Source organism: Gavialis gangeticus, unplaced genomic scaffold (genome assembly GCF_001723915.1).
Source record: "Gavialis gangeticus isolate Ggan-Ray unplaced genomic scaffold, GavGan_comp1, whole genome shotgun sequence".
Taxonomy (NCBI): Eukaryota; Metazoa; Chordata; order Crocodylia; family Gavialidae; genus Gavialis; species Gavialis gangeticus.
In genome coordinates this window covers 2728837-2735769 of record NW_017729027.1, presented here as the reverse complement: position 1 = coordinate 2735769, position 6933 = coordinate 2728837, and the positions used below count along the sequence as shown (strand labels likewise).

Sequence of the window (6933 nt, the reverse complement as noted above, 5' to 3'; positions counted from 1 at the left end):
TCCAGCAGGCTGAAGGGGATTGGGGGATCCGCCAGGGGTTGTGGGGGAGGCATGACCCATAAGGGGAGGGCTGGCGCAAACTGGGGATGGGGTGCGAGGGCACAACCTGCAGGTGGGGTGGGTGGGGCAGGCGCAATCTGCAAGGGGTGGGGGAGCAGGTGCCACCTACGGTTGGAGTGGGAGGGGCCAGCACAACCCACCAGTGGGTTGGGAGGGCAGGCATGACTTGCGGATTGGTTAGGATCCCCCCCAGCAAACCTACACCCCCATACCACCTGCCCCTTCCCCCACTGGGACCTGCACAGTTGGCTCTGGCAGTGACAAATGCTAATAAAAGCAGCTGCACCCAGAGCAGCTTATGGAATAGGGGTTGAGAGGGCTGGTAGAGGGAGAGGGGGGGAGCAAGCGTTGGTGAGGGTGGGAACAAAAATTAGCCCAGTGCTGGGGTGGTGGTGAAAAGAGCAGCCCTGGGGCTGCACAGGAAAAGTGTACAGAAGTTCCAAGCATTGGTTTGACCTAAACTGAGTAAGTTTGATACTACACAGATCCAGGTTTCTCTTAAACTGTGCTCTGCAATTTTTAGAGCAGTTTGCATGCATAAAACTTCTGTACAGTTACTTTGAAAACTACTTCATTAGAAACTACCACATGTACCCTGAATGTTTCCCTCTGTGAATTGTGAAGATGAACTGAGGCTATCTAACCATAAGCCTAGGTTTTTAATTTATTAATCAGTTCAGTGAAAGGAATAATCTACCCAAGCAGTTACTTTGTCAAAGAAGATCAGGTTTGTTTGACATGATTTGTTTTCTATAAATGCATGCTGGCTGCTTGTGATCAACCTTTCCTCCTGAAGATACTTGCAAACAGTGTTCCTTCGGACATGCTCCAGTAACTTCCTAGGTATTAAGGTGAGGCTAACCAGTCCACAGTTCCTCAGGTCCTCCTTTTTTACTTTTTTAAAGAGGGGCAGTACATTGGCCTTTTCCCAGTCCTCTGGTACCTAGCCCACCTCCCATGACTTCATGAATTTCATTGCCAAGGGCTCAGAGATCTCCCCTGCCAGTTCCTCCAGTCCCCTGGGACAAAGTTCATCCAGCTCTGCTGTTTTGAATTCATTCAGCCCCAGCAAAAGCTCACTGACACTCTCTCTTGTTATCTCTTCCCTCAGCTTGCCCCCTTTCTTATCCAGATAATCCTTACTAGGTGTACGGTTGCAGTTTAATCATTTTGTGAAGACTGAGCTGTTGAGTACATCTGCCTCCTTTGCATCTTTTGTTAGGAGCTCCCCTTGGCTTGTTAACAAAGGACCCACAGCTTCCCCTGCCCTCCTTTTCTGACCAACATACTTATAGAACCTCTTTTTGCTGTCCTTAACCTCCTTTGCCAAGTGCAGCTCAATTCTTTATTTTTGCCTTCGTGAAGATTTTGTCCCTGCAGGTTCTTCCTATTGCCTGGTATGAGTCCTTGGTGACCTGACCATTCTTCCATTGCCTGTAGGCATTCCTGTTACATTCAAGGCATTTGAGAATCTCTTTGTGCAGCCACATTGGTCTCTTGCCATCCTTCTTGTGCTTCCATTATGTCACGACAGTTTCTTGTTGGCCTTCCAATACTGTGCCCTCTAGAAGCTCCCAGCCCTCCTGGGCACCTTTATCCTTCACTCTATCCTCCTATGACAACATGAGTATTAGCTCGAATCAGATGAAATCTCTCTTTTTGAAATCTAGCGTCCTAATTTTGCTGACCTCACACTTTCCCCATCTCAGGATCTAAAATTCAATCCAACTGTGATTGCTCCCTCCCAAGCTAACCATCACCTTCACATCCTCCACCAGTTTTTTCCTGTTGGTTAGTTCAAAATCCAAGACAGATGATCCCCTAATTGTATCCTTCACTTTCCGGAACATAAAGTTGTCCTCCACACAAGTTAGGAACCAGCTTGACATTTTATGTTTGGCCTCGTTCTTCCAGCAAATGTCCAGAAAACTGAAGTGTCCCATCAGTGCCATCCCATAGTTTTTGCATAGATTTGTCACCTGCTTGAAGAATGCTACATCCACACCTCCTCTTCCTCATATGGTGGCCTATAACAAATTCCCACCATTATATCGGTGCTGTATCTTTTATCTTTGTTCTTCATCAAAATGCATTCTGCTTTGCTGTCTTCTTTCTTCCCGGATCAGGGAACAAATGTATGCGTTTTTGACATGCAATGCAACATCATCACTTTTTCTCCCAACCCTGTCCTTCCAAAACAGAGCATAGCCTTCAATGTTGACATTCCAGTCATACCACATGTACCACCAGGTCTCTGTGATGCCAATCAGATCACAGTTATTTTCACAGGCTGCAGCTTCCAGCTCATCTTCTTTATTCCTCATTCTTCTTGCATTTGTGTATATGCATCAGACATATTTTGCATTTTGACCTACTTGCTTTCCTTTTGTTCCACTTGTTGCAGTCCTGTAGCTATCTGGCCCAGAGTTAACTTGTTTCTTCAAGTCCTTTCCTCTCTGGACTGTGTGCTCTGTTGCTGGAGGGTTTTGATCACCACCGCCATGAAACCTAATTAAGCCCTCCTTACTAGGTAAGCCAGATGACACTCAAAGAGGACCCGAAGTCCTGTTCTTGTTGATAGCAGCCCTCCTCCCGAGAACATCCACCCCTTGTCAAAGTTGAAGCCTTTACATTGCCACCACTGTCTCAGCTATGTGTTAACTTCCAGGATACCATGGTCTCTGCCTGGACCCTTGCCTTCCATAGAAAGAATTGATGAGAACACCATTTGTGCTCCAAGCATCTTGATTCTCCTGTCAAAAGACTCCCAGGCACTTCTGATCTGCTCAGTGTCAGTCTTGGCAGTATCTTTGGTGCCTACGTGGACAAGCAGGAAGGCTTAATGGTCTGAAGGATGGATGAGCTCTGGCAGTCTCTGTGGTGTCCTGAATTCAGGCTCCAGGCAGGCAGGATACTTCCTGGACCCCCAAATCTGGATGACAAATTGGTGCCAATGCTCCCTGCAGAGGGTAGTCACCAACCACCACCACTCCTCTCTTTCTTCTTGGTGCAGTGGCCCTAGGGCCCCTATTTTTGGGCTTGGCACTTCCTGTTCCCTAGGCTGCTGACTCCTCTGCCTCATGCCTACAGATTGTTCTCTCGTCTGTCTTTTCTTCAGCAGTTCCACCACAGAGTGCTTGAAAGTGGTTGCTGACTTCAAATCTGGTGCTCTTTAATTCTGGGTACCCTCCTTCTTCAAGTAGTCACATGCTGCCACTTCTCCTCATTGCCCTTTGGTGTTCCCAGTACCAGCTTCTCATAACTCTTACCCAAGTAATCTTCCATGATTCGTGATGTAATACAGCATGGATACCTGTGCTTCCAGTCTTTGAATCTTCTCCTTCAGGCCAGACCCAGCTTTACACTTGGTGCAGATGAAGTGCTCCTGACCATCTAGGAGGAACACAAACATAATACATCCCACACAAGTCACAACAGCTGATCCAGACTCCATTTGTCCCTCCTTTGCTCCAGAATACACCTATGCTGTAAGGAGAAAAAAGACAAGGGGCAGGGGAGCGGGAAAAAAACATGCCACAAGAACCTGCACACCAACACCCACACCAGGGTCCTTGCACATGCTCACAAGCACAATCTCCCGCACCCTGGCTCCCTCTTCGGGGGGGAACTTCCTAGGCCAGTGGTTTTCATTATCTGCAGACCCCTAAAAATTGAGTGGAGGTGCAGACTCCTTTGAATTGTCAGTTTGGGTATTCACATACTTTTGATGGATCATAGTCATCTTTCCAGGACCCCTTAGACAAAGACTGCAGCCCCCCAGGGTGGTGAAAATCACTGCCCTAGGCAAACTCTTTTCTGTTTGCTTCTCTCTAAGTTTGCAGGGGGATTGCGGGGGGGGGCATGGTGGTGCCTTTTCATAGGGCTGTCCTGGCTCCACCCTTCAGTTACCTAAATTAGCCTCACCTGGAGCAAGCGTTGTCACTGAGTCATTCCAGAGGTGGGAAGAAGAGACAGAGATGAAGAGAAGCAAACACACAACACAGGGGAGAAGCAAACATACCACACCAGACAGTAGGCAAACACTTTAGCACAGAAGTGGGCAACAATTTGGGCCCTCAGGCCACACAGGGAGTTTTGGGGAGCTGTTACGAGCTGGGTCAGCATCCCCCCCTGCCCGTGCAATAGCTTACCAAACCTATGTGGGATGGGACCGTGGGCAGGAGGGGAGCTAGCATGGATGTGGGCGGGCTGGCATGGGCGCTGATGGCGGCAGTAGCAGGGAGAAGCCACAGAGCAGCTCCAGCATGGGCTCTAGGTCCTGCTTTTTCCCTGCTGCCACCACTCATTGTGGCTGAGGCGAATGGGTCCAAAGTGGGTGCTGCAGGGACCCTGACTCCCTTTGCAGGGCAGGCTGAGGATTGGGCCCTGCCCACATGGGCCCCAAAAAGGGGCTGGAGCTGGAGTCCATGAAGGCCCATTGGGACCCATGTGGGCAGGGCCCAAGCCCTGGGCTAAGCACACAGCCCTCGCACTGGCTTGCCTAGTGCAAGGGTTTGGGGCCCCTGCAGTACCCTCTACCCCACTGCCACTGCCTCTAGTGCTGTCTCTGGGCTGCCCCAGCCCCCACTTGCCTTGCGGGGCAGTGCAGAGCAGCCACAGGGCAGCTCTGGCACAGGCTCTGGGTCCTCTTTTTCTGGCCACTGTCACCATGGCTGGGGCAGGCAGGTCTGGAGTGGGCATTGCAGGGACCCTGACCCCCTGCATAGGGCAGGCTGGGGCTAGGGCCAGAGTTGTGCACTCAGTTGGGGATTTGGGCCCTGCCTGTGCAGGTCTTGGCTCGTCTCCATGGGGCTAGGGCCAGCAGTGGTGGCAGTCAGAAGCAGCCATTTCCAGGAAATGGAGTCCAGCCACACAGCCCCCTCCCCAGGCTCACTGCGTGTCTAGGGGCAGCGGGATGTGCCATGGGCCAGGCAGGACTGAGGGATCTGCTGTGGGCCATATTTTGCTCACCCCATATTTTGCTCTAGTACTGATCAGCCACCCTAAGTCACTACCCCAGAGAAAAGCCTTTTAAGGCAGTCCCACACCTGAGCTGCTTATCTCAGAGGAACTGCTCTCCGCATAATGCCCTCTCTTCCCACTGGAGTGCCTTTTTATAAGGGTGCCTAGCCAAATTTCACCCCTCAGTTACCTGAACTAGCTCCACACAGAGCAAGCTCTGTCACTCAGTCACCCCAAAGGGGGGAAGAAAAGAGAGACAGAGAAAAGAAAGAGAGAAAAGCAAATGGGAAAAAGGGGAAATAAAATCCAGAAAGCTTAATCATTGTGTATAATCCTACAGAAAAGTACAATTTCTAGTTGTCCAAGTCCAGAATCTACCAATTATACTGAGGAAGCCCAAGAAAAAGGAAAAAATAAACCTGGATTGTTAAAGGACAGAGAAGGCGAATACCTTGGAAACTAGAAGCTATTTTCCTGTACAAGCAATGTGCATATAATACATAATGGGTAGAATGCAAAACACCTTAGCACACTTGTGACTGAGCCAGTAATTGGATTTATTTAAAGCTATCATCCTGTGACAATGACCAGTTAACAGCCTACAGTACCAGTGTTACAAACAACCACCAAGTTCACCCTAATGCACAGCAAAGTGTTGTTCAAGCTCTGTATTACAGTTCACACTCTGTAGCAACCTGTGCAGGAATCATTGCTGAAAAGCCTCATAACATTTGCTACATTTACCTTTAAAAATAGGGACCTGGAACATTTTACAATCCAGAAATTTTCATCTGCACATCTCCAAAGCAAGAGCTGGAATCATTCTCTAAAGCACCATAAATCTACATTCTGCTATTTCTAGTAGCCGACAGAGACAGGCTATCAGACTGTATTAAAAGAGTTCACTGAGGGTCTCTGGTCTTTGCATATAAATGCGATCAATAGTAATGACCACTGTTAGAAATTCGGGGAGTAAAAATCAAAAGCTAGTTCATACATGAAACAGGTTTGAGAAGAATGAATCAAAATCCTAAATATATTTCTTATCTAAACCAGCAAGAGATTTGGGAAAATGCTAAAGAATCACACATGTGTGAGCCCATTGTGAAATTAGCAGACCAGATTAATTTTTTGGTGCAGGGGAAAACAATCTGCATCTCCCCGTACTCACTTGCCCATTCAGTCCAAGAACTGCATTTTCGCACAAGGGAAAGCTTTGGCCTTCTCCAGCAAGGGATGCATGTTATTTCTACTACTAGAAGCCACCTATTAGATTCTGAATCAAGTTCACTTTCAGAATCTTAATGAAAGCAAAATCCAACCAAAAGAGCATTCTGAAAACATGCATTGTAATAAATCACCCTTTCAGCATGTTTATTAGGTTGGGCTGCATTCAGATTTCAAGATTTTTTTAAGATCCTTTTCCCCTACCTTCAGGTTGTAGCTGAAGGTGTAACTGACAGAACACAATAGAAAATGTATGACTATTATAATATTCTGTTTTTCATAGTTTCATAGTTTCTAGGGTCGGAAGGGACCTGAGCAGATCATCTAGTCTGACCCCCTGCCATGGCAGGAAGAGCACTGGGGTCAAACAACCCCAGTAAGGTGGTCATCCAACCTCCTCTTAAAAACCCCCAGGTGGGAGCCTGCACCACCTCACTTGGAAGCTGGTTCCAGACTCTAGCCGCCCTGACCGTGAAGTAGCACCTCCTGATGTCCAACTTAAACCTTCCCTCCGCCAGCTTGTGACCATTGTTCCTGGTCACTCCTTGCGGTGCTCGGGGGAACAGGGACTCCCCCAGCGCCTGCTGATCCCCCCTAACCAGTTTATAACAGGCCACAAGATCCCCCCTAGCCTTCTCTTTTGAAGGCTGAACAGGTTCAGGTTCCGCAACCTTTCCTCATAGG

The 6933-nt window shown here is 48.4% G+C and overlaps 1 protein-coding gene across 2 annotated transcripts in view; it reads right to left on the bottom strand.

Annotated features, from left to right (window-relative positions):
- Window positions 1–6933, bottom strand: part of RARS2 (arginyl-tRNA synthetase 2, mitochondrial) — an 86821-nt gene that overhangs the window by 29433 nt on the left and 50455 nt on the right. The window lies entirely within an intron of this gene.